This window comes from Neophocaena asiaeorientalis, unplaced genomic scaffold, assembly GCF_003031525.2.
Source record: "Neophocaena asiaeorientalis asiaeorientalis breed wild unplaced genomic scaffold, Neophocaena_asiaeorientalis_V1.1 scaffold340, whole genome shotgun sequence".
Classification (NCBI taxonomy): Eukaryota; Metazoa; Chordata; class Mammalia; order Artiodactyla; family Phocoenidae; genus Neophocaena; species Neophocaena asiaeorientalis.
This window is the reverse complement of record NW_020172733.1, coordinates 2,954,563-2,981,678: the sequence shown is the minus strand read 5'-3', so window position 1 is coordinate 2,981,678 and position 27,116 is coordinate 2,954,563. Positions and strand designations below refer to the sequence as shown.

At 36.9% G+C, this 27,116-nt stretch overlaps 2 pseudogenes; both read left to right on the top strand.

The window, feature by feature from the left end:
* Positions 1-4,780: 4,780 nt before the first annotated feature.
* Positions 4,781-4,992, top strand: LOC112396670 (uncharacterized; annotated as a pseudogene).
* A 4,803-nt stretch (positions 4,993-9,795) lies between these two features.
* On the top strand, positions 9,796-26,719 carry LOC112396650 (serine/threonine-protein phosphatase 4 catalytic subunit-like; annotated as a pseudogene).
* The last annotated feature ends 397 nt before the right edge of the window (positions 26,720-27,116 follow it).

Here is a 27,116-nt window from a genome sequence, read left to right as displayed (position 1 = left end):
TCAAAAGCAAAAATAAAAAAAATGGGACTACATCAAACCAAAAAAACTTCTGTACAAAGAAACAATCAACAAAATGAAAAGTCAACTTATGGAATGGGAGAAAATATTTGCAAACCATATAGTTTATAAAGGGTTACTGTATAAAATATATAAGAAACTCATATGACTCAAACAAACGATCCAATTAAAAATGAGGCGAAGGACCTGGATATACTTATTTTTGAAGAAGAAGATATGCAAATGGCCAACAGGCACAAGAAAATAGTCTCAACATCAGTAATCATCAGAGAAATGCAAATCAAAACCACAAAGAAATATCACCTCACACCTGTAAGGATGGCTAAAAAACAAACAAAAACTGTTGGTGAGGATGTGGGGAAATTGGAACCTTTGTGCACTGTTGGGATTGTAAAATGGTGCGGCCACTGTGGAAACAGTATGGAGGTTTTAAAAAATTAAAAATATATCTGCCACATGACCCAGCAATCCCACTTCTGGATATATATCTGAATAGTTGAAAGTGGAGTCTGGAAGATACATGCACACCCATGTTCAAAGCAGTATTACTCACAATAGCCAAGCTATGGAAGCAATCCAGATGTCTATCCACAGATGAATGGATAAACACAATTTGGTATATACATACAATGGAATATTATTCAGCCTTAACAAGGAAGGAATTTCTGACACATGCTATCACATGGATGGAACTTGAGGACATCTATGCTAGGTGAAATAAGCCAGTCACAAAAATATAAATACTGTATGATTCCACTCATATGAGGTATCTAAAGTAGTCAGATTCACAGAAACAGAACATGGAATGGTAGTTACCAGAGGCTTCGGGAGAGGGAAAAGAAGAATTTTTGTTTAATGGGCATGGAGTTTTAGTTTTTTAAGATTAAAAAGTTGTGGAGATCTGTTTCACAATAATGTGAATATTCTTGATGATACTGAACTGTATACTTAAAACAGGTTAAAATGGTAAATTTTATAATATGTGTTTTTTAACCACAATTTTTTAAAGACTATTCAAGGCTATTATGTTACCTATAAATACTTTAGGTGATAAAAAATAAATTGATGTGTGATATTTTTATCATTCAGATTCTCAGATGTAAAATATAGGTGAGAATAATACCTCATCACTTGTAAAATATACATGAGGATAATACCTACCTCATAAGATTGTAGGATTGTTGTGAGAAATAAATGAGTAAATTGCTGAGAAGTGTATGTATTTAACTATAAGAATACTTATTTAGGGCTTCCCTGGTGACGCAGTGGTTGAGAGTCCGCCTGCCGATTCAGGGGACACGGGTTCATGCCCCAGTCCGGGAAGATCCCACGTGCCGCGGAGCGGCTGGGCCCGTGAGCCATGGCTGCAGAGCCTGTGCGTCCGGAGCCTGTGCTCTGCAACGGGAGAGGCCACAACAGTGAGAGGCCCACGTACCGCAAAAAAAAAAAAAAAAAAAGAATACTTATTTAAATTTCTTTTTGTCCTCTCTCTCTCCTCCCTTCCTCCTCACTCTTTTCCTTCATTTCATTTAAATAGACTAAGGATATTTTTCTCTTTTGGTTTTCTACTCATTTCACCATCTCTCACTCATTTAAAGGTATGTATTCTTTTTCTCTTTCTTTAATTCTCACAGTAGAAATGTTGACATGCATACATAACAAAGACTACAATTACTCTGTTTACTCATATTCTAAACAATAAAAAGTCTTTAAGATACTTTAGTTATAATCACTCCCTTCCTGGTTTAATATAGCTAGTATCTAATATACTATCTTAATTTTAATGTCACAATTAAACACTACCATTATTGCTTTATATACCCATTTTTGTTTGTTTAGGTTTACCCACATGCTTATTTTCTTTACTTGGGTCTCAGAAATTTCTCCTGTGACAGAAGAAATCATTTAGGTCTATATTTTGGTCACAGACAATTGTTGGATTATTTTATATTTGAAAATCTCTTTATATTTCACTCACTGTTGAAAAATAGAGTTGCTAAGCATTGAATTCTGGGCTTTTCATTTTATTTTATTTCAAGAATTTAAAGATATCATTCCAGTGCCTTTTGCCTTTCATCTCTTCAACTGAGAAATCAGCTGCCAATCTAACTGATTGTGAGCCATGGCTGCTGAGCCCGCACGTCTGGAGCCTGTGCTCCGCAACGGGAGAGGCCACAACAGTGAGAGGCCTGCGTACCAGAAAAAAAAAAAAAAAAAGTATGCAAATTGCATTGTTTCAGGAACCACACCCACATAAAGCCAGCTAGCAGTACTATAATTGGTCATAAGAAAGACTTTTTAAAACCTTTGCCTAGAGCCAATGATGAGAGGGACAATTTTCCTTTCAGTTTTGTGTTTTCTCTCACTTCACTGAAAGTGTAGCATCTCTTGGCAGGACAATTTCCAGTCTGGCCCCTGGCACTGCTAAGTCCAAGGCTTTACTCCCAGAGTGCTTTGCTCTAGGAGGCTAGTATAGCCAGAAGTTTTAGAGCCTCCATATGTCTCTGTAGTTCTATGATTGTTTTGATCCTGACACTGGCACATTTTATTATTATCTCACAGGCTTGTTGATTCACTTGAAAGTACATACTTTATCAAACACTTTTATATATTTATAGCCAAAGGCTTTCAGTGTCTCTGTTTGCTATATTGCCAGTAATAAAAGTCTATAATTGAAGAATACCTTCTACATTTTAAATACAATATGTCAGTCAGTTATAAGTATTTTGTTTAACTTATCACCAAGAACATCATTTTGCTTTGTTTACAGTATCATATTTATAGACAAAAAATTAACTTTATTGTATTCAAAGTTATATTTTTTATTATTTGCAATTTTGGCTCATGATTAAAAAGTAATCCTGTATCACAAGTTCATAAAGATATTTTTATATATGTTTTCATTAAAATATTTAAAGTTTCCTTTCTTCATTTATATCTTTATTCCAGTTGGAATTTACTTCTCTGTACAAAATGAGGTAAGGCTATTGTTTTTCTATATAAATAACCAATTACCTAGTACCATTTATTGAATAGTCCATCATTTCCTCATTTGGTCATGTAAGTTTTCATATGTAGGTGAATCTTTATGAGAGACAGACTTTTGATTGGTGACTAAATGTATTTAATAATTATCTTTCCATACTTTAAAATTTCTTCTTACATTAATTTTGTGCCTTTTAATTTTATTGAAAAAAATTGTCTATCTCTTTGAAGGATATATTAGCATAAAGTTTATAGTGGTCTGTTATGACAAAAAATTTTTTGTATTGTTTCTAGAGTTACATGGACTTACCTTCTTTTTGAACTATATATATATATATATATCTTTATTTTTGCTAAAGAAGTGTTTTATTGATACTATAATTTGCATTTCTTTGATTATTAATGAAGGTGAATAGTATCTTTCATTTATGTATCACTTCCTTGAACTGTCTGCTTTGTCCCCCTTCCCCACTGTATTTTATATTAGCATTTTGGTATTCTTCTCATGAATTAATGTGAATATTTATAATTAAGTCTATTAATCCTTGTCTATTATGTTTGAATGATTATATCTCCCAGATATTTGCTTTTTAATTATGTTTCCAATTGTATTTTGTACTTTTTAAGTTGTATTTTATTATATCTTTTCCTGCATTACAGCTCCCATGTCTGGACTTTTACAATCTTTATTATATATATATATAATATTTATGTGTTTATATACATGTATATATACATATGTGTGTGTGCATGAGTGTGTGTACCTTACTGAAGATTACTGACTGTAAAATGTCTAGAAATGTCTAGAGATGATCTTCTTTCCACAGGTCATAGGTTACTTTGAAAGAATTTTAGGGTCCTATAAACTGAACTACCAAGATTTTCATTTAAAATTTCTCTGAGAAGGTGTTAAGATAACACCAAGCATTTATGTTACTATATATTACATAATATAGGATATATACACATATCAATTTTATTTGCCAGTTGATTTTGCTGAAGCTGCTAATACAATAATTAAGAGTATTTTTAACATAAAAATGAATGTTTCCTAATGGGGAAACTGAATGAACAAAACTGCTCACTTCCTAATTATTTTCTTTTGAAAAACAATTACAAATATAAGATAAACTGAATTTAATTGCAAAGAAAAATGTCAGAAGTGACATTTCAACACCTCAGTATACTAATGATCTCAACTAAAAGAAATGTGAAATCAACCAAGGCTACTGTCATTAGTTTCTTCAGGGCCTCACAACCAGAGGAATAAACAATTAATATGTTAAAATTATTCACTGCTAACGTATCATTATGATTCCTAAATAACAGCCTAACCATGTTGATTGGACCTTGACAGAAATGGGCAAAAGTGCCATTTAGTTAACAGTACAACATTATCAACAAGATAAAGATGACGTTACAGAATGTCAGATTCAGAGAGTGGAAGGGGGAGAGGGTGGGGGTGTGTGTGTAAAACTAAAGTGGGTTTGGCACACAAACTATAGCGTTGACAGAATCATGGAATCAGTTTAGTAAAATCGGTTGTTAAATACTACGGACTAATTAATGTATTTCATGTTTTTGCTGCCATCTAATCATAAACTATTCACCTTGACCCTTGAGAAGCTTATTCTCTCAGCAAGACTGTCTCATAGAGAAACGTGTTTAGGGTAGATGAGACTTGACAATTCAGAGAATTCAGAGGAGGATGTTCTGCTCTTTTGACCCGTAATTTAATTGGAACACAGTAGTACTTAACCTTGAAATACTATGCCTTAGCTTTGCGCAGTGGCAGTATCGTAGCCAATGAGGTTTATCCGAGGCGCGATTATTGCTAATTGAAATACTATGCCTTGCATTGGTCCATCTGCAATCGATCCTATCAATAAAGTTAATTCAGCAGTTTCCAAAATAGTTTTGCTACATTATAACCCTGTGCTTTTTCCATATGAAAGTTTGATATTAAATATATATGTATATGTATACATATATATATATAACTTATATATAATATATATTTTATATATATTACATATATATAAAATATATATATATATATATAGAGAGAGAGAGAGAGAGAGAGAGAGAGAAAGCTTTTAAGTTTTTATTGGTTTACATTCTCCCACCTTCAAGTACCAGGTTAGAAGTTTGATACAGTAGTAGAAACTATAGATAGCAATTGAAAGAAAGTTATGAGTGCTTGTCATGCTACCCAACACAATACAGGAAGTGCTAATTCAAATAATCTGTTCTCAAGACCACCTCCCTCCTTTTTTAAAAACATATTAAGGGCTTGTACTCAATGGAAACTGTCCTCAGCATCATCTGCTCTTCTGTTAAATCATTTATTCATACATTATTAAGTGTGGGCTACAAGACAGGCACAGCCCAGAATGCTGGCGATAATATGATAACTATAAAGAGACACCATTTCCACTTTCATGCAGTTTACAGGCTTGTGGGAATATAGTCATAAATCAAATAATCATGATAATGAACCTGTCATTACAAATTGAGATAAATGCTCTGAAGGAAAGGAACAAGGTTCTAGGAAAGCATAAAACAGGAGGTCTAGATTGGGGATAGAGGGAGGGTTTCCCCAGTAAAGTGACTCTTGAGCTGGAGTTAACTGGGAGAAGAGAATAGTGGAAGAAGGGAGAGCGTTCCACAGGGGGAAACACTAGTGTATAAAGACGATTCGGCCAGAGGAAGCCCAAAGCCATTCCTCCAGAGCTGGTGGATTACAGCCACAGGAGAGTGCCCTGCCAATGCTAATGCTGCTTCTACTTGAGGATTCAAGGTTGAATCCAGGACAAGGAAATTTCTAGTTGAAGTGAGACAAGTGGCCTGGCGCTGAACTTGTGCTCTTCTACATTCGACAGGAAACCCCTGACCTTTGGCCCTCCTTTGATAAAAACAATTCTTTCTTATTTATTTAAATTCGGGTATAGTTGCTTTACAATTTTGTGTTAGTTTCTGCTGTACAATGAAGTGAATCAGCTATATGTATACATATATCCCTTCCCTCTTGGACCTCAAAAAAAATATTCTTATTTAAATGACAATAGCTAGACAACATATAATCCCTGAAGCAGAATTGTTGAAAAAAATGGAACAAAAATTTTAAATAAGTATAATAAACATGCATAAAAAGAACATTAATAATCTGAAGGAGACCTTGATTCCTTCATGCTTTTTATAGACTTTCCCTCTTATAAGCTCCCCTCCTTTTTCTAAGCCTTTCCCCACCACTCATATGACTCTTATCTATGTTAGAACAGGAGGACTAATCTCACTATGGTGTGTAACTTCTTTATGTCAGCCACTATAATAAATCCCAGGTCATTCTATATCTCCCATAATTTATATCTCTTTATGCTTCCTTCTCTTACCCATCTCCCACCCTTTCCTAGGTCCTGAAACCTTTCCACTGAGCCCTCCAGATGTCACAATCAGTCCTCAGCAAATCACTCATATCCTTGACTTTTTGCTACACCTTCTCTTTACCTTCAGGCTCTACAAAAACCTGGATTTCCCCTGAGGACACCATTTCCCCTCAGTCTTCTCAGTGGGTGACTATTTTCTCTCACACTCCTCTTACTTTGGAACCCAGAGACACTGCAGATGTCTTCCTAGCATCTTCTTGTTGCTTCTAGTCCAGTCCCTGTCCTATTCCCTTGACACTTCCAGTTGTGGTTCTCAGGTCAGTCCTCTGTTTATTTTTGCTGTAATCATCTACTACCCCTGCCATTCCTTGAAGATCTAGCTCTTGGTTTCTGTCATTCTATCCAACACTACTTCTCTCTTAAGTCTTAGGTGACTTCCTTATCCATATGAGGATAAGGATGATGTCCATGGCCTTCCATAACCATGACCTCTCTCTTCTGATGAGGAAGGTATCCTCACTCTACCTCAGTATTCATGCTGGAGGCTTCCCTAGACCTTGTCATTAGTGATAACTGAAACCACTTCATAACCACTTTGTAATCTCAGTTGCGAGCTCCATATTTTAAGCTCTTTCCAGCTCAATCTAATTCCCAAATTCCTTTAATTCACCGGCCCTTCAGGGGACTACAATCCATTTTCTACCCCCTTTTCAACTACCATCTGTATGCCCTCATTTGTCTACTTAACTAGCTTAAGTCTTAAAGAAAGGAATAAAGATTAGATAAAACCATATAAAATATAAAAGTATTTAACAATACTAAATAATTCTTGAGTTCAAAAAGGACAACATAGAAAAAGTTACAAAATGTTTAAACTTACATAAAAATACTTATAATATATTCCTAAGTGTGTAGAATTAAAATTAAAGCTCTATTTCCATTTAAATACACTATTGTATTTAAATATATTTATCAGGAAATAAAGGATAAAAGTAAGTAAGTGAATCATTCAACTCAAGAAGTTGTAAAGAAAGCAGTAGTACAAACATAAAAAATAAAGACATAGGCCAAAATAAATGAGATGAAAAGTAAAATAAAAATAAAGAAGATTAATATAACCAAATGCTGGTTCTTTGAAAAGTTTAGTGAGATACATCTCTGGTGAAACTTATAAAGAAAAAATAAGATAAACTAACAATACAGAATGAAAACGGAGAAACAACCACAGACTTAGTAGAAACTAAAAGTGGTGAGAGTATTATGAATAACTATATGCTAATAAATATGAATACCCAATGAATATAAATACCCAGATGAAACAGATAAATTTCAAAATTTAAATGAGTCAATTTGTAGAAAAGTATTAAAATCCAAACTGGCACAAGAGGTACTCCAGCTGCTGATCTAAATTAACAAAGACATGCCTAGAGCATGATATTTCTCTAAGAAATGTATTTGCTGTTCAAAAGAATTGGTAAAGATTGCTGTAAAAGAAGAATTGGTCTTTACAAGCTAAGTAAAGTTGATGTGAGTTTACAGCAAAAGGAGGACAAAGAGGAAGAGGAGAGGAGAAAGAAAGGTGGGAAAGAGGGCAAACAACACAAAGTCCAAAGACATTTAAAGATGCTGAAACAGCAATCAAAAATCTCTACCTCCAAAAAGCTTCAGCCCCAGGTAGTTTTGTAGGTAAATTCTACCAAACATGTAAAGAAAATTTAGTCTTATTTTGTAAGTTATTTCAGATAAAAAGTAAGAGAAAGCTACCTAGCTCATTTTACCAGACTAGCATAATCTTGCACAATGGAATAAAGACAATAAAAATGACAGAAAAAGATTATAGGTTAAGGGCTTCCCTGGTGGCACAGTGGTTGAGAATCTGCCTGCTAATGCAGGGGACACAGGTTCAAGCCCTGGGCTGGGAGGATCCCACATGCCGTAGAACAACTAGGCCCATGAGCCACAACTACTGAGCCTGCGCGTCTGGAGCCTGTGCTCCACAACAAGAGAGGCCGCGATAGTGAGAGGCCCGCGCACTGCGATGAAGAGTGGCCCCCGCTTGCCACGACTAGAGAAAGCCCTTGCACAGAGACGAAGACCCAACACAGCAAAAATAATAAATAAATTAATTAATAAACATCTACCCCCAACATCTTCTAAAAAAAAAAAGATTATAGGTTAATTTCACTAATGAACACAGATGAAATTAACTTTCAGGTTATTTAAAAATTAATACAGTTCAAATAGGAATTATAGGATAATCATCAGACATTCTATCACTGTAACTAACCTCATTAACAACCAAGTGAGAAAAATTATATAATTATCTCAACTATCTAAATATTGATAGAATTTAATGACTATGGTTAAAACTCTCAGAAAATTAAGAATGAAAGGGGATTTCCTTAACTTGATAAGATTATATACAAAACACCTACATTAAACATTATAGTTAATGGAGAAACATCATACTTATTCCCTGTAAGATCTGGAACAAGACAAGTTGCCCACTATCACCACTACTGTTCAACAGAGTGGGTCCTGGCCAATACTCTAAGGAAAGAAAAAAGAAATGATAGGTATAAGCATTGAAAGGGAGGACATTAAACTGTCATTATATACAAATTATCTGATTATCTGCCTTGAAAACCCAAAAGTGACAACAACTATTACAGTGGTAAGAGTTCAGCAAGGATTAAAAAACAAACAAACAAGAAACTCATAAAAAGCAATAGAATTTATTTACATGGATAGGGATCATATATCAGGATTAGATATACACACCCTCTATCACATAATTTGACAGTGCCATCCTCCAGCCCCAATTATGGACAGAGTACTTAATGTACTTAGTATTAAGAAACTACTTAATACTTCTTTCCAAAGTGATGCTGGCCTTGACTATGCTTTGGCCAGTGGCCTGTTAGAGGACTGAATGAGAACAAAAGCTTGAAGCTTGCCTGCACGGTTCAGTTTGGAAACCATCACCCCCACCACCTAGTCTGTGGAAAATTGTCTTCCATGAAACCAGTTCCTGGTGCCAAAATGTTGGAGACCGCTCTCCTAGAGAATACTGAACACTAAGAAGAAACTATCGTCGTATAACATACTTATACAAAACAATACAGTATTTATAAAGTGAGAGAGAAATTAAGTTTTCTTTTTGATCAATTACATATTTTCTGAAGCAGAGACCATTAAGAAAGAAAAAAAACGTAGTATCTCATTTTGGTTTTTTTTTCTCCTTAAATTTTCTCATTCTATCTTTCTATGCATGACTATTCATGGCTGGCTTTTCAGACACCTGGCTCTCTTCAAGTAAGAAGCACCGATAATTTCTACATCTGTACATGTCAAAAATCATCCTCATAATCAGTCAAATCCGTGTGAATGATCTTTGAGGACCGCAATGCCTACTTTCTACTCAGAGTTGGATTGCACTATCGATAAACGCCCCACACAGCTGCTTAGTGTGAAGAAATACGTGCTAATTACTTTTGAAGTTGAAAAAGGATGCAGAGATAGGCCAGTCAGGAGGAGTACTGGGCGATCTCCTTCTAATTCATGCCTCCCCACCATTTGCTCACTCCCAGCTCTGCACCTTCAGGACAGAGTGGGTCCCTGGAACAGAAATGAGGGGTGGGCAGGGACATGAGGTGGACCCTGGAACCCTGGTCACACCACTCTTGCCTTTCCCTGGGAATCAATTTGCATCTACCTTGACTCAACAGATATGTTCTCCTTGAAAAGTTACATATTAGCAATAGGCACAATTTAATGTATACATTCTCTGTACTCAGCCCAATGCTAGGCACTCTGCTTATATTAATTCTCCTCCCAATAATCCTGTTTTTTACAGATAAAGAAACTGAAGCTTAGGGAAATTAAAACAATTGATCTGAGGTCAGCAATTAAGAACTCAGATCTGTCTGATTCCAAAGATCCAGCTCTTTTAGCTAGAGGATCCAAAGATCCAGCTCTTTTAGCTAGAGGATCCTGTCTCAGACTACATAACTGGTAAACGGCAGAAACCAGATTTAAAGTGAGGTCTTGACTCCACATTTTGGTTTCATCACTCAATGAATTGTTGTTAAACGTATGAACTAATGAATGAAGTGATCAAGCAATCGGTATTGTTTAAAGTGAGATGATGAATTCGGGGAATGAAAGTTAAGAAATATACTAATATCATACATATTAGATTAGATTTGAGTAATAGTTGTTATTTTTGCTAAGGGTTAAGGGCAATTGTCTTAAAACAATTGACTCAGAGTGTGAGTTGAAGTCAGTAAGGTAGGACCCACAGTTGAGACTGAAAGCAGGACACCAGAGGCAGGTTACAACGTAATCCTAACATATAACCACTCTGTTCTAGGAATTATGTTAGCTGGAGTTAGAAAGATGAAAAGGAATACTCTAATAATAACTATACTTCCTGTGCCTCAGTTTCCTTAGCTGTACAATGGAAATAACAATAATACCTATTTCAGAGTGGTTTTGTGAGGATTAAATGAGATAATACAGGCAAAGTGCATGGAACACATTAAGAGTTAGTGCTAAATAAATAACAGCTGTAATTATTATTAATATTGTCTCAGTTCCTGCCTTTAACAAACCAACCAACATGGGTCAGGGAAGTGCAACAGCTGATAGAGCTTCCCAGATGGTGGTGTATGAGTCACATCAAGTCAAGAAAAGAAAAGCAGAATTGTATCAACTCCAAAAAATGTATAATTTTTAAAAATTAAATGTGTACACCAAAGATCTCTCTAAGAAACTAGTTTTAAAATACTTAATGATAAAAACCTAAAGTGTGTCTCTATTATTTAAATTCAAACCTCTTAAGCAAGGAGAGGAATGGCTGTATCCAGTCTCTGTGGGGAGAGTGGGTCTCAATGACAGTTCTTTCTAAGGTTCTGTTCCACATTACCTTTCTGTGACCAGAAAAATGTCACTTGGTGCCATTTTTCTCAATCAGATCAACTGCCAAACTGGTTAAAATCATTTCCTTACAGAAACCCAGATCGGCCTCTAACCTAAACTGTGCTTGGTGAGTACATCTTCACCTCTTCCTCCCCCTCTGCAATCAAGGAAATAGCAGTTGAGGGCTTAACTGCTGCTACCTGGCAGAAAAAGCATACACCTGTTGACAGACTGGCTCAAAACAAATTTAAAGGGAAACTTCAAAAGTATGACAAGATTCTTCTCCGGCCAGTGCTACCTCAGACAGGCTACTGGACAGAAGGTCCAGAGCCCCAGTCTGATAGGATCGTGTTTCCAAGGAGCACAGGTGCAAGTCACCATTCTTTCTGACTGACATGTGGTCATCACCTACTCAGACGATGTTAGAACAGGAAAAACAGGAAATCCCACAGATACCTGCCAGAAATCCTCTCACCAGGGCAAGAGTTCCAGTTTTTAAATAATGCCTGGATAACATATTTATAAAACATGTTGGAGATTTTCAACCTTGGCAAATGATATATGTTTATAAAATCATTCTTAAGTGTTCACGTATTGTAAACAGGCAGGTCAGCTTAACAGGGATCGCCTGTGAAGTGTCTTTAACAAATACACAATTAGAGAATCAGGCTTGACAGCTTTGCTAGATGGAATTTTGTTGTAAATACCTTCAAATCCTATAGCTCAGGTTGTATGTTGAAGCTTCTTCTGACCTCAGGAGTATGACTGTATCCCCTGAGTCTAACCTCAAGCATTTATCTCATTCTGTTTTTTTTCTTGGTTTTCCTGAAGTCTAATTTGGCCAGCTCTACCTACATGTGTTCAGCTTTGCAGTGATTTATTTCATGTGCTCCTTCTTATTTCGATTTGACATGTGTTCCTATCATTCCCATATGTCAACAGGTTACTTTGAATTCCACTGACTTATGTAGTCCCCCAAGATAACCATGATTTTCATACCACGGGAAATGGTTATAGGAAAATAACGTCTGTATTTGAATGAGCTAGTTAATTCCAAAATGCTCATTTCCCGTGGATTCTTAATTCCTGTACAAATGAAACTTGAGAAACCTCTGTCCTCATCTAGGCGCTCCTGGGATCAACTCCTGCTTCTTAGGGAAACCTGCTTTCTTTTCTGTCCAGCCCTAACTCTCCTCTGAAGTGTGATGATACTGAGTGCTTCATTAAACACCATCAGCCCAAAGTGGAAGCATATGCTACTCAGAAGCATTTATCACCAAATTATATAGATCCGCTTCTCGACCCAGTTCTCCTCTGTTTATGGATCCCAGAGCCAGCAGCACTCATTCATCTCCTTCTTATTAAATGCTACTGTTCATTCAACTGTTTGAACAAACGAAGGAATGCTTTGAAATGCCCCTTTAAGAAAATGATACGAAGTGAGAGAGTGGCATTGACACATATACACTACCAAATGTAAAATAGATAGCTGGTGGGAAGCAGCCACATAGCACAGGGAGATCATCTCGGTGCTTTGTGACCACCTAGAGGGGTGGGATAGGGAGGGTGGGAGGAAGACGCAAGAGGAGGGTAATGGGGATATATGTACACATATAGCTGATTCGCTTTGTTATACAACAGCAACTAACACAACAATGTGAAGCAATTACACTCCAATAAAGATGTTAAAAAAAAAGAAAATGATATACTGTTATTTTTCTTAAAGACACATCATTTAAAGGGCTTCCCTGGTGGCGCAGTGGTTGAGAGTCCGCCTACCAGTGCAGGGGACGCGGGTTCATGCCCCGGTCCGGGAGGATCCCACATGCCACGGAGCGGCTGGGCCCGTGAGCCATGGCCGCTGAGCCTGCGCGTCGGGAGCCTGTGATCTGCAATGGGAGAGGCCACAACAGTGAGATGCCCGCGTACCGCAAAAAAAAAAAAGACACATCATTTAAATATGAAAATGTATTAATTTTGCCAAAAATTCCCCGGAGAAATGATGACTGATCTTCAAAAGACGTCGTTCTTACCAAAGACAGAAAGCTTGTGGGCGCTCAATCAATGATGCATTTGGCTGATACAAAGTACCAAGGCTGTGTCAACGCAGAGTAAGAACATCTGGAGGAAAAGTGAAAAAGTCAAGCGTGATGTTTCAGTAGTTGACACTGAGTAATCACGTTTCCATAGAAATGTTTCTCTCTTAACTAAACATTTTGTTATCCTAGTATCTATATAGGTAAGTTTATACATTTGGTATAAAGCACTGTCTAAATCCTTTAGTTTCCCCTAATAGGTTTCCTGACAAGGTGACATAATACTACTTCCATCTGACAGGTACAACCAATACCTATAGAGACAGCTACCTTTGATTGCCTCAGATTCAAGACCAAAGAGTTATATGGCTTTAGCCTGATTTGTCACTGTTGCATTTCAATGCAGTGATTTATTTCATGTGCTCCTTCTTATTTCGATTTGACATGTGTTCCTATCATTCCCATATGTCAACAGGTTACTTTGAATTCCACTGACTTATGTAGTCCCCCAAGATAACCATGATTTTCATACCACGGGAAATGGTTATAGGAAAATAACGTCTGTATTTGAATGAGCTAGTTAATTCCAAAATGCTCATTTCCCGTGGATTCTTAATTCCTGTACAAATGAAACTTGAGAAACCTCTGTCCTCATCTAGGCGCTCCTGGGATCAACTCCTGCTTCTTAGGGAAACCTGCTTTCTTTTCTGTCCAGCCCTAACTCTCCTCTGAAGTGTGATGATACTGAGTGCTTCATTAAACACCATCAGCCCAAAGTGGAAGCATATGCTACTCAGAAGCATTTATCACCAAATTATATAGATCCGCTTCTCGACCCAGTTCTCCTCTGTTTATGGATCCCAGAGCCAGCAGCACTCATTCATCTCCTTCTTATTAAATGCTACTGTTCATTCAACTGTTTGAACAAACGAAGGAATGCTTTGAAATGCCCCTTTAAGAAAATGATACGAAGTGAGAGAGTGGCATTGACACATATACACTACCAAATGTAAAATAGATAGCTGGTGGGAAGCAGCCACATAGCACAGGGAGATCATCTCGGTGCTTTGTGACCACCTAGAGGGGTGGGATAGGGAGGGTGGGAGGAAGACGCAAGAGGAGGGTAATGGGGATATATGTACACATATAGCTGATTCGCTTTGTTATACAACAGCAACTAACACAACAATGTGAAGCAATTACACTCCAATAAAGATGTTAAAAAAAAAGAAAATGATATACTGTTATTTTTCTTAAAGACACATCATTTAAAGGGCTTCCCTGGTGGCGCAGTGGTTGAGAGTCCGCCTACCAGTGCAGGGGACGCGGGTTCATGCCCCGGTCCGGGAGGATCCCACATGCCACGGAGCGGCTGGGCCCGTGAGCCATGGCCGCTGAGCCTGCGCGTCGGGAGCCTGTGATCTGCAATGGGAGAGGCCACAACAGTGAGATGCCCGCGTACCGCAAAAAAAAAAAAGACACATCATTTAAATATGAAAATGTATTAATTTTGCCAAAAATTCCCCGGAGAAATGATGACTGATCTTCAAAAGACGTCGTTCTTACCAAAGACAGAAAGCTTGTGGGCGCTCAATCAATGATGCATTTGGCTGATACAAAGTACCAAGGCTGTGTCAACGCAGAGTAAGAACATCTGGAGGAAAAGTGAAAAAGTCAAGCGTGATGTTTCAGTAGTTGACACTGAGTAATCATGTTTCCATAGAAATGTTTCTCTCTTAACTAAACATTTTGTTATCCTAGTATCTATATAGGTAAGTTTATACATTTGGTATAAAGCACTGTCTAAATCCTTTAGTTTCCCCTAATAGGTTTCCTGACAAGGTGACATAATACTACTTCCATCTGACAGGTACAACCAATACCTATAGAGACAGCTACCTTTGATTGCCTCAGATTCAAGACCAAAGAGTTATATGGCTTTAGCCTGATTTGTCACTGTTGCATTTCAACTTAATTGCAGTTTTACAAACAATGGCTATTTTGTACAGGATTGTTTTGGTTGCCCCTTCTTAAACAGGCATTTTGGCAGTATACTTTAGAACGAAGTCATTGTTTTCTGTGGGCCGGGAAGCTTTGCAATCATTTTGATTTTATCCTGTTAGGTTTTTAGTTCTTTGAAAACAGCAGACAAACACTGCATTTGGGTTTTCTGTGTTGCTGGTGAGCAGTTACTGAAATGGACCTGCTTTTTAATGCAAACATTATGCATACTGCAGCCAGACAATGGAAAGTCTGCTTGCAACCTGAGCAGGGCTGGCTGCAATCTTTCCCAGTGGGTATCTATCATTTCAGGTGCTGCCGAGGAATTCGTTATAGAATTTTCATTTTTCAACTGTTTGTTCGAATCACATACCAAGTCAAATTTAATTAGTTATATTCATCCAGCAGATGGTACAGTATTCTATACTAAAATATAAATTCCTTTACTTAATTGAGTAATGCATTTCATATGATCTCTTTTACAAATTTCAAAAACAATTCTCTTCAAACAGGCCTGCACATTATTTGTATGCAAGCCCAAACAGGTTAAAATTGATTTAATGCTCTCCCCCCAACCCACCCCCCAGATGGACATTATGTAAATGAAAGCAAGTCTGCCCTGAGTATCTTATTTTAATGTCCCCTTCTACATAAATTACACTGGCAACTGGGAGAAAAGAGGTGGCATTAAACTTAAGTTATGTGGGAACGAGTTTCTTAAACTTCAAAGGCCAACATGTCACAAAGATGGTCATATTGAAATGAATTCAACTTTTTTCACACTGGAAAAACCAAACATCCATGATCAGTTTGTTAAAACCAAGTCTTTGATAATATTAAATAGATTCCTCATAGATACATGGATATTCCTTCCAGGATAGCCAGTTAACCTAAACATTAGAATTGAGACAGAAGGGCTATCTATCTCTATATGTTAGTTATATACTGTTATAGGCATCTGTAGCACTCAGACACGGTTTTTGGACAACAAAGTGCGCAGTGGAAAACTGTATCCTTGGTAGATCTTGGATTGCTGCTTCTCTGACCACCCAAGACTCAAAAAGGATTTCATTTCTCCCCTAAACATTGTATCATTGCTTCTGGCATCTGCCTATTTTTTTCTTCTGATGGAATTTGAAGCATGCTGAATTTTCCCAACCTGTGTCAACAACCTATTAAAGGGTACAAACTGATTCATTGAACGCTGGAAGTAAAAGAGGTTTTATCCATTTTTTATTCCACAGATGACATATATTCTGCATATATACGGAATCAGCCAACTCCAGTGCCTACTATAGATGTTAGCAATTAATCATGACACGTGTGTCTTCTAAATCTTTGACCAAGCCCTCCAGTCATGAACTGAATACTCTTGATATTTGCCACCTTCTTCTAGTCTGATCCTTTTATCATGCTGATAAGGAAATTAAGGCACAAAGACGTGTAATAGAATCTTTTTTAACTTAGTCACAGAGGTAACTAAAGTTCAGGTCAAGACTGATAAGTATCTCAATTCCTAGGCAGACATTTCTCCCACCACATTATGTTACCACTTGAGTGAAAAAAATCTAGGGTATAGACTGAGGCAGAGGAAAAATAGTTTTCCTTTACTCGTGTTACTGAACCAAACTTCCGTCTGCGCAGTAAAGCCAATCTTCAGACACAGGCTTGTGGTGAAGGAAAGCACAGCATTTATTGTAAGGTGACAGACAAGGAGTCTGAGGAGGCTAATGCTCAAAAGACCCAAACTCCCTGATGGGTTCCAGGGAGGCATTTTTAAAGGCAAGTTGAGGGAGGGGAGTTGCAGGGTATGTGTTCAACTCATGCACAATCCTCTGATTGGTTGATGGTGAGGTAACAGGGCAGTGTCACAGGGGTTAACTTTATCAATCCATCTGGGAAGACTCCACAGGGGAATAAATATAATGGAAGGCAACGGTTATTTTAGTAAGGTTTTTTTCATACAGATTTATCTCTGTGTGACTCTGTCTCTGCTGATTAGTCAGTCTCCTCTTCCTGGGCACATTCCACAAAGGAAAATTTATGCCCTCATTTTAGGCAGAGCAGAGAACTCTTTGTGTGTGTGTTGATTCTCAGCTGCCTTCAGCTCAAAATAATCCTAATGCCCAAGTGGCATATTTGGGGGTGGCATATCCTGGTCCCCTTCAAACTATCAAGAGTGAAGATATTACAACTGTGGGTAGCTAATTTGATGAAGGCACTAAGCAACTCCTCCAGGCAGTTCGCCAGCCACCCTCTCCCATGTAATCTCTGGGTGTTCCTTCTAGGCCCTGCCACTTGAAGTTTCTGTATTACAGCTTTACCAGTCTTCTTTAAATTATCCAATATTTTCAGCGGCTCTTTAATTTCTAGATAGAAGAGATTCTACTTGTCTGAGCCTTAATGCAGGTCTCTTATGGGTGCTATCAAGTTCAAGCAATTAAGTGGTTCCCTTATTTCCAGTTTACTGGATTAAACTGTACCTATAAATCTCTGAGAAACCCTAGTGAAGGGAAAGAGTGTATCTTTTGAATCCAGTTCTTGCTCTGCTAGCTACTATCTGCAAGACCTTAAAGACCTTTCATTATGGAAACCAGATTTCAATGCATGTAGGTCACCCAGGACAGAGTTGAAGCTCAATAAACAGCAGTTTTGATGATGATAAGGATGATGATGGCTGGTGGGAATATACTCCTCTGTTTTGTATAGTTTTCTTCAAAAGAATCTAGTTAATTCTCTACAGATTTCTTCCCTCCTCCTCCTTTACCCCCATCCTTCTCCCTTACACATACATCAGACACAGTCATACTTAAAGATCTACAATATTCATTTACTTGGAAAAGACAACAATATCCTGGCTTAGAGAGACTCCATTAACTTCATTACATGCTAAGATTTAACACTTAAAAATCTTAGACAAAAGTCAGATTAGATGTCTCTTCCTTCAGGCATTGGTCCCTAACGAGGTAGACCCACCAGTAACTGGTACTGAAAGGCTGTACTGATGTCTGTTGCCTATGGATTCATACCTCTTTCCTCTAGACTATAAACTCCTTTGGGGGAGAGTTAGTGTTTAGTTTAGTGTGTCTTGTATCATAGTAGGTAATTACTTCTGAAAAGATAAATGAATTAGTGTTATCTGGGATGGAAAGTAGGGAAAAATAAGGAGGTCAATTTCCCAGTCCTTATGATTTGGTGATAATAAATATTTGGAAATTATCTGGACAAAGAGACAGAAGTTACTTAATTTACAGTGATTAAATTGAAGCTATTTAATTAACCCTTTTGCCTTTGAAACACAAATAGCTGATATAACAGGTTCACATTCTAATGCTGTTAAGTAGAAAGATTCATTTTCTTTTTTTTCTTCTTTTTTTTTTAATGAGAAGCCAAAGCACTGAATGATTCATATTTCTAGGAAAATATTCCTATAGTCATTTTCATCTCTGAATATGCATTCACCTTTAAAAGTATGCTTTTAATAAAAAGGAAGACTGCATTTATTTTATGACGTTTCTTGGCGAATGATTTCCAGATTTTTTTTTTTTTTTTATTAATTCTATCTGCAGGGCCCACTCTAAGCAAACACATGTCATATGGAAGCTGGTCTTTCCTTTTCTATAACAGGTTCTAATCAATCCCAGCAATAAGCAAGGGAGATATCATGATTGTGCTATGACTGAAGAGATACCAGGATGGGCTACAGTGAACTTCCTGACACACTGAACTGCTAACGGAAATTCTACCATTAGACCTTCATCCTTTGACAAACCATTTATGTCCCTGTTACAATGCAAACAGCCTTGTCCTGGGAGGGAAATATTTATTGTCTTTCTTAGCAAACAGCATTTTGATTGAGGGAAAGTTAAAAAAGTGTGCCACAGAGTGAAAGAGGATATTTCCTATATATTCAATAAATGGCTTATATGTAGAATGAATATATATCCTAAGAATGATTAAGAAAACAGTAGATAACCCAACAGAAAAACAGATGAATGACTTGGATAGACATTTATAATGCAGGCTGCTCTTGTCATGCCCATCACAGCTTAGTAGGAAACCCTCAAAAGGGTTAAACTTGTTTCTGAGTTCCAGAAAAAAAAAAAAAAATTAGAGAAATGCAAAAATATCCAGCACTTAACAAGTTAAAATTCACACTACCTAGCATTCAATAATACTAATAAAAAGAAAACATTACCAAGTGTGCAAAGAAGCAGAAAAATATCCGAAATGCAGAGAAAATTAGTCAATAGAAACAGAGCCCCAAATTACTCAGATGATAGAGTTAGTAAAAACCAATATTAAAACTACTTTTATAACTATATTTCATGGTTATGAAGGTAGAAAAAGACATGAGTATGTTAATGAGAGATATGGAAAATAAAATAAAAATGAACAAAATAGAAATTATAAAATTCTAAACAGAAAAAATTTCAGGAAACAAAAATAAACCAGATGGAATTAACAGGAAATTAGATGTTGCAGAAGAAAGAGAAAATGTGAAGGTGTAGCAATAAACTGTGCAATATTAAACACAGAAAGAAATAAGAAAAAGAAATAGATCATCAGTGAGCTATGGGGCAACTTCAGACAGCTTAACATATGTGTAATCAGAGTCCCTGAGGGAGAAGAGAGAGAGCGAAGCCAGAAAAAATATTTAATGAAATGGTGGCCAAAATTTCTCAAATTAAATAAAAATAATGAACCCACAGTTCATGAAGTACAACAAAGTCCACCACAAGAAATATGAAGAAATAGAACCAAGACACATCAAATGACTTAAAACCAGAGACAAACAGAAAAATCTTAGAAGCAGCTAAAGGAGAAAAAAAAAAACATGTACATGGGAACAAAGATATCAGTTGTCGTTGTGGGGGAAGGGGAGAAAAGGAGGGACAGGATGTAGCAGGTACAAAGGGGTATGAGGAAACTTTTAGGGGTGATGGATATGTTAATTACCTTGATCGCAATGATGGGTTTCACAGGCATATACATTTATCAAAATGTATCAAAATATATATTTTAAATATGTGCAGTGTATTGTATGTCAATCATACCTTAATAAAGTTGTTCATAACTTCATAATGACATACTGCTATGGCCACAAAAGTAGATACAATCAAAAAGCAGGCAGTACCAAGTATTAGCAAAAGTGAAATTTCCACACACACTTATGAGAGGATAATGCAATAAACAACTTTAGAAAATTCTTTGACAATGTCTCCTAAAGCTGAACTTGTACACGATGCACCAGCAGTTATACTCCTAAGTATGTAGACAGGAGAAATACCTGCACGTTTACCAAACTATATGCACAAGTAAAATTGCTAGTAATAACCCGCCCTGGAAAATCTCAAAGTCCAACAAGATTAGAGTGAAGTATGGTATATTCATAATATAGAAAACTATAAAAAAGAAGGAAAAACTGCTAAACAACCACGTGGATGAATCTCAGAAGCATAATGTTTAGCAGTCCCAAAGAGTATATATCACATGATCCCAACCATATAAAGTTCAAAATAGGCAAAACTAATTAGGTATTAGAAGTCATGATGCACAGGACTTCCCTGGTGGTCCAGTGGCAAAGAATCCACCTTCCAATGCAGGGGACCTGGGTTTGATCCCTGATCGGGGATAAGATCCCACATGCCTCAGGGCAACTAAGCCTGTGCGTCACAACTACTGAACTCGGGTGCCTCAACGAGAGAGCCCACGTGCTGCAAACTACAGAGCCCACACACTCTGGAGCCCAAGTGCCACAACTAGAGAAGAGAAAACCCACAGGCCACAGCTAGAGAGAAGCCAGTGCGCCACAATGAAGACCTGATGCAATCAAAAAATAAATAAATAAAATAAATAAATATTAAGAAAAAAAGAAGTCATGTTGTGGGTTCCCTTGATGGGAGGAAGTGACCGGGAGGGGACATTAGGGGGCAGTTGTGGTGCTAATAATGTTATATTTTTTTATCTGGATGCTGGTAACTCACGTGTTCGTTTGTAAGCATTCTTCAAGTTGTACATTTTGCATGTTTCTCTGTATATATGTCATAGTTCAAAATATATATACTTTCATAAATATAGTTTGGGGTAAAAGAAATAATGATATATGCATAAATGTAAATATATATAAATATACAACATTGTTTATGTGAATGAAAATACATGCATACATAAAAGTAATATACATTTATAAAAGAGCCCCAATACATTAAACATTTAAAAATTTTTGTCTATGGTGGGGAGATGAAAGAGAGTGGGGAATGGAGATAAAAAGGGGTGGAAGGAAGGAAGGAAGGAAGGACAGAAGAAAGGGATTTAACTATGGTTTGTCTCCTTACGAAAAATAATTGCTTATATTTATAAAATGCACTGCTGAGTATGAAGTCATATGTGCCAGCCATTCTTAGTTTTTTGGGCTCAAATCTGTCTTTACCTAAACCTCTATGCCTGCTACACTCCTCTCATCCAAGCTTTTTACTAACATCCTCCCTATTAACAATAACAAAAAAAGTCAACATTAATTAATTACTTGGTGGTAAATTAGATAACAGGTATAGTTTCCAACACACTTTAAAGGAATCCTCCAACTAAGATGGCAGTATCCCTAGAATTTCCATATATTTAATTATATCACTTGTGCTCAAAACCCATGCTTTCATGCCCATTTTTAATAAAATGCTGGAGCTACCACAAGCCTCTCAACTTAGTATTTCTTTTAATAGGCAGCCCACTAATTAGGAAAACCTAAAGAGAATTTCAAATTCCTGAAGAAAGTTTAACTGTGAGACACTTAAAATCTATAAAATATACAATGAGAAAAAGGGCTCATAAATCCTAAATCTAAATGGAAATTTCCAAATGAGGAGAATGGAAATATTTATAACCCCCTACATCTCTAAAATATTCTTAAATGTTCAGACGTGGAAGATTTAGTTGTAATTTCTACTTTGTTCTCTCCTTTCCCTACGATTCAGCTTCAGGAATGAATGGATAAAGGAGATGTAAGATTTCAGCCATGACAGAGAAGGAAATCCTGCCATGTAAGACAACTTGGATGGACCTTGAGGGCATTATGCTAAGTGAAACAAGTCAGACAGACAAAGACAAATACTGTATTATCTCAAATGTGGAATATAAAATTGCGAACTCATAGAAACAAGTGTAGAAATGTGGTTACCAAGGGTTAGGGGATTGGGGGGTGGGGAGGATGGTGAGATGTTGGTCAAATGGTACAAACTTCCAGTTATAAGATGCATAAGTCCTGGGGATCTAATGTTCCGCATGGTGACTATATTAACAACATTATATTATATGTTTAAGAGAATAGATCTTAAATATTCTCACCAAAAAAAGATATGATAATTATATGGCATGATGGAGGTGTCCGAGCTAACGCTATGGTGGGAATCATTTTATAATATATAAGTGTATCAAATCAACACATTGTACACCCTAAACTTATACAATGTTGTATGTCAATTATATATCCATAAAGCTGGAAAAAATTAGGAAAACCTAGATACAAATAGATAATATGTGATACATTTATATGATGGCAGATTATACAGCCCTTAAAAAGATTAAACTGTAAAAAATAAAATATTATGGATTATCAACTAGAACAGTGAACAGGAAGCTAGAGTCAAATAATGATAGAAATTTTTGCTACCTAGAAATTCAGCTGTTAATTTTTTTATTATGAGCGTCATATTAGAGTAAAAATGCTTACAAGAAGAAACTATTATATCAAAGTTTGAAACAAGTGAGAGCAGGCTGATACACTCTGACAGAATCAGATTACGTGTTACAATATCTTTAATCCCCTAAGGAAAGACAAGAAGTAATTTTAAAGTGTTTGTGCAGAGTTCAATGAGAAATTTAACTCTCTAGTAATAGATTTTTATAATGGAAAAATATTTTATTAAACTACTTGCAGTGTTTACTGCCAGGCATATAATATATGTTTAATAGTATAAAATCAGCTTAAATTTGGGTAATACAGCATTCCAGTATGTAGAAAATATAGATGTTTCTGCCTTTGAATCGAATCCCCCGTATAGATATCTGCCATCTACTCAGGCTTTAGATGTCAAGTGTAACTATTTCAAATTTGTTAAAATGAAAGTTTACCTAGTGGTGAAGGAGGTAATTTTGTCACTTTTCTTCCTTGTCACTGATAATTAAAAGCTAAATTTCTTGCAAAATGATACTTTAAAACTGACTTCCTTACCCCCACACTTATTAATTCATCTCAGGACAATTCATAATTTTATATGAGCTCCAAACCCTAGCTGTTACAGATGTAATAACAGCATAATGCTTTAAGCAGTGTTTAGCAAAGCACAATTGTTCTCTCTTTGGCATTTGCTCCTTACCTTATACATCTCCTAATCCTTGGTGTGCACACTGAAAATGTCACCATGAAACTAATCATGTTTTCACATTTGACCCAGACAAATCTTGTTTATTTGCCTGAATCTCACATCTTCAGGAAATTCCAAACTTCAGAAAGTTCCTTAGATTTGTATTGTGTCTAGAAAAATAAGACAAAAACATATAAACTCATCCTTGTAGAAACAACTTTCTATTAGAAAGTTAGAATATTTTCTGGTAGTCTAGCAAGAATTCTTTAAAGTAAACATACTTTCCCCACATATTGCAAAAAATTATTAGACTTTGGTTAGGTTGTTCTTTTGTTGGAGTGTGATAACATATCAAGGAATTAAGGTCTCTGAAGGCAGAGCAATAAGAAAACTCATTAGTAAAGAAAGATCAATACATACTGACTCTCCTATGAGGATGTTCTGAGAATGAAGATGGAAAAACAAATTTAGGCTCTAGCCATCAATCTCCTTCATCACTGCACATTCAGATCTAGCCAAGATGACAAGCAAAGGGCTGTGTTCATCTTCTCTTACTTCTGATGTTGTGAGCATAGTTCACTTTTATGCTGTAATGTAGAGTTGAGTGCTAATTTATTCCCTCTCTAAAGAACCTAATTTACATCATGATTATTTGTTATGCTCTAAAAATAGATAATTGTTCTCACCTTTTCCCTCCCTTAACTCAGCTTTTTAACACCTTTTCTAGAGTCTGCATATAGATTTTGTCATTGAAAGAAAATACTCTTTCAGGAAATTGTCTATATAATTTGCAAGTTAAAGTACATAAAACATGTGTTACTATTAGAATTTATAGAATTATTTTGCCCATATTTGACTGGCATAAATTTTGCCAACATTTATTGACATTGAATGTAGACCATCCCAGAAAAATGGCAGTGCCTCCTTGGGTCCAGGGGATTGCAGATGATAGATGCCTGCACATGCACACATACACCCTGTTGAAAAAGTTAATCACAATTGTATAAAATTACTTTCCAGAATCAATTTCAAATCTCTGAAATTTTTAATTACCTATTAAACCCTCTTCCTTGCAAACTAGTAATTAGGAAAAGAAGAATGTATATACAATGTGTCATACTTTCTATTTTTAAGATTCATTGAAAAACATGGCCAAACTCATTAATTTAAATGAAAGGAAAATTTCCATGCCATTGTTTATTTTCAAAAGAATTCAAAGCCTTCATTTAAATTCAAAATGAAGTTTCACCAATTACATTCACATTTTTACTATAATTTTATTACCTTATTACCCACTTAGGATCATCTACGTGCTTTTTGTTTTCTTGTTACTTACATGAAGCCATTTATCATGGAATATAGTTCTCCACAGTATTTGCTTTGAGACAAGGCATTACATGTGTTCCTGAGATTTAATAACAGTAGTTTCCACATGTTTTGGGTGCATTATACTGTAAAGTTAAGAGCATAAGTTCTGAAGTAAAAATGTCACAGTTTGAATCTTGGCTCCAATACTTATCGGCTATACAGATTTGGGGCAATATCTCTGGGCTTCCATTTCCTTATTTATAAACTGGATAAAATACTGTCTAGATCAAGGTATTTTTTAAGAGGATTAAATGAGTGCATTCGTGTAAAGCAAATAGAAAAATACTTAGCATATAGTAAGTTCTCAGTAAATGTCAGTTATATTTTTATCATTTATATATAACATTACATTTTTATTAAATATAATTTTCCTATGTAGGTAGGCATTCCTATGTAGGTAAACAGTTTTTAGAGAGTTAACTTTTCATTGGGGGGAATATCTTGAACAAGAGGTGCAATGTAGGACAGTGAATGTGAACTAATAACAGAACAAAAAAAGAAAAAAGAAATCGCCAAAAAAATTCTGAAGAAGAAATGAATGGAAATCAAGAGAAATGGGGAGGACTACAGATAAGAAGGGAGAAAAGCTACAAAAAAGACCCAGGATGAAAGACTGAGTAGCAGAGCAAGGGGCCAAAGCAGAGGGAAGGAGGAAGGCAGGGACCCTGAGAGCTGGAGCCAGAGTGGGAGGGGCGCAGACCTGTGTGCACCACAGCTCACACTGACCTGTGGGGTGGGGAGCGGTGGACCACAGCAAAGGTCTGCTGCCTGGACCAGCAGATCCAGCAGCTGCCATGCTGCAAGATCATCAAAGGGAGAGAAGTCAAGGCCCTGTGCACTAAGGCTGGAGAGCAAAGTGCAGAACCTGGACTTGCCAGTCACAGCACGTGGCTGCAGCCAGGGACAATTCTATGACCTCAGGGAGCTGTTCAGAGAGGGTGGCCACATCCCTGAGACCAACTGCTTCTTCATGGGAGACTATGTGGATCATAATTTCTATGGCACTGATACAATCCTGCTGCTGGCATTTAAGGTTGGCCATCCTGACGGTATCACCCTGATCCCAGACAACCATGTAGCCTCCAGATTGCCCATGTCTGTGGCTTCTCTGCTGAGTGCCGGTGCAATGTGGCTCCGTCACCATGTAGCACTACTGCTCCGAGATCTTTGACTACCTCAGCCTGTTGGCCGTCAATGATCGCAAGATCTTTTGTGTGCACAGGGCCTCTCCACCTCCATCTAGGCCCTGGACTAGATATAGATGATTGACCAAAAGCAAGACGTGCCGCTTGATGGACTGTGTGTGACCTGCTCTGGTCCGACCCTCAAGACACAACAGGATGGTGTGTGAGCCCTGTGGGACCGGCTACCTATTTTGCAGTGATGTGGTGACCCGGTTCCATTCAACCAAGGACACTGACATGATCCGGGCCCACCACCTGGTGACAGGTTACGAATGGCACTTCAGTGAAACTGTGCTCACTGTTCAGTTGTCACCCAACTACTGCTACAACTGTGGGAATGTGGCAGCTATCTTGGAGCTGGATAAGCATCTTCAGGAAGATTTCAGTATATTTGAGGCTACTCCTGAGGGACATGGGGCATCCCCTTTAATAAGCCAGTGGCTGAATACTTCCTGTGAGCCTTTGGGCCCCTGCCCCTTCCAGGCCCTCTGGCCCTCAGACCACTATTGGATCTGCCCTCTTCTCCAGATGGAGGCTGGGTATAGTGCTCCTTTCAAGAGAGCACTTCAAGGGTGAGGATTTTCTCTGGACGGCCTCAGAGCCTCAGCTCCAGGCTCCTTCTCTCCCCACTGGAACGATGAAGTTTCCAATAACGTTTTTGTTTTTCTTTTTTTCCTTTTTTGTTTGTTTTGAGATCAAAATTTTGAGAAAAAGGTGTTGATTGATTAAATTAAAAACAGACAATTTAAAGGAAAATATTAGGTAAATAATAGCTCAGGAGTTATTTAGATACAGAAAATCAAAAAAATGTGGCTCAAATGATTGCAGTTTAGAAAGCTTCTATTCCATGCTTCT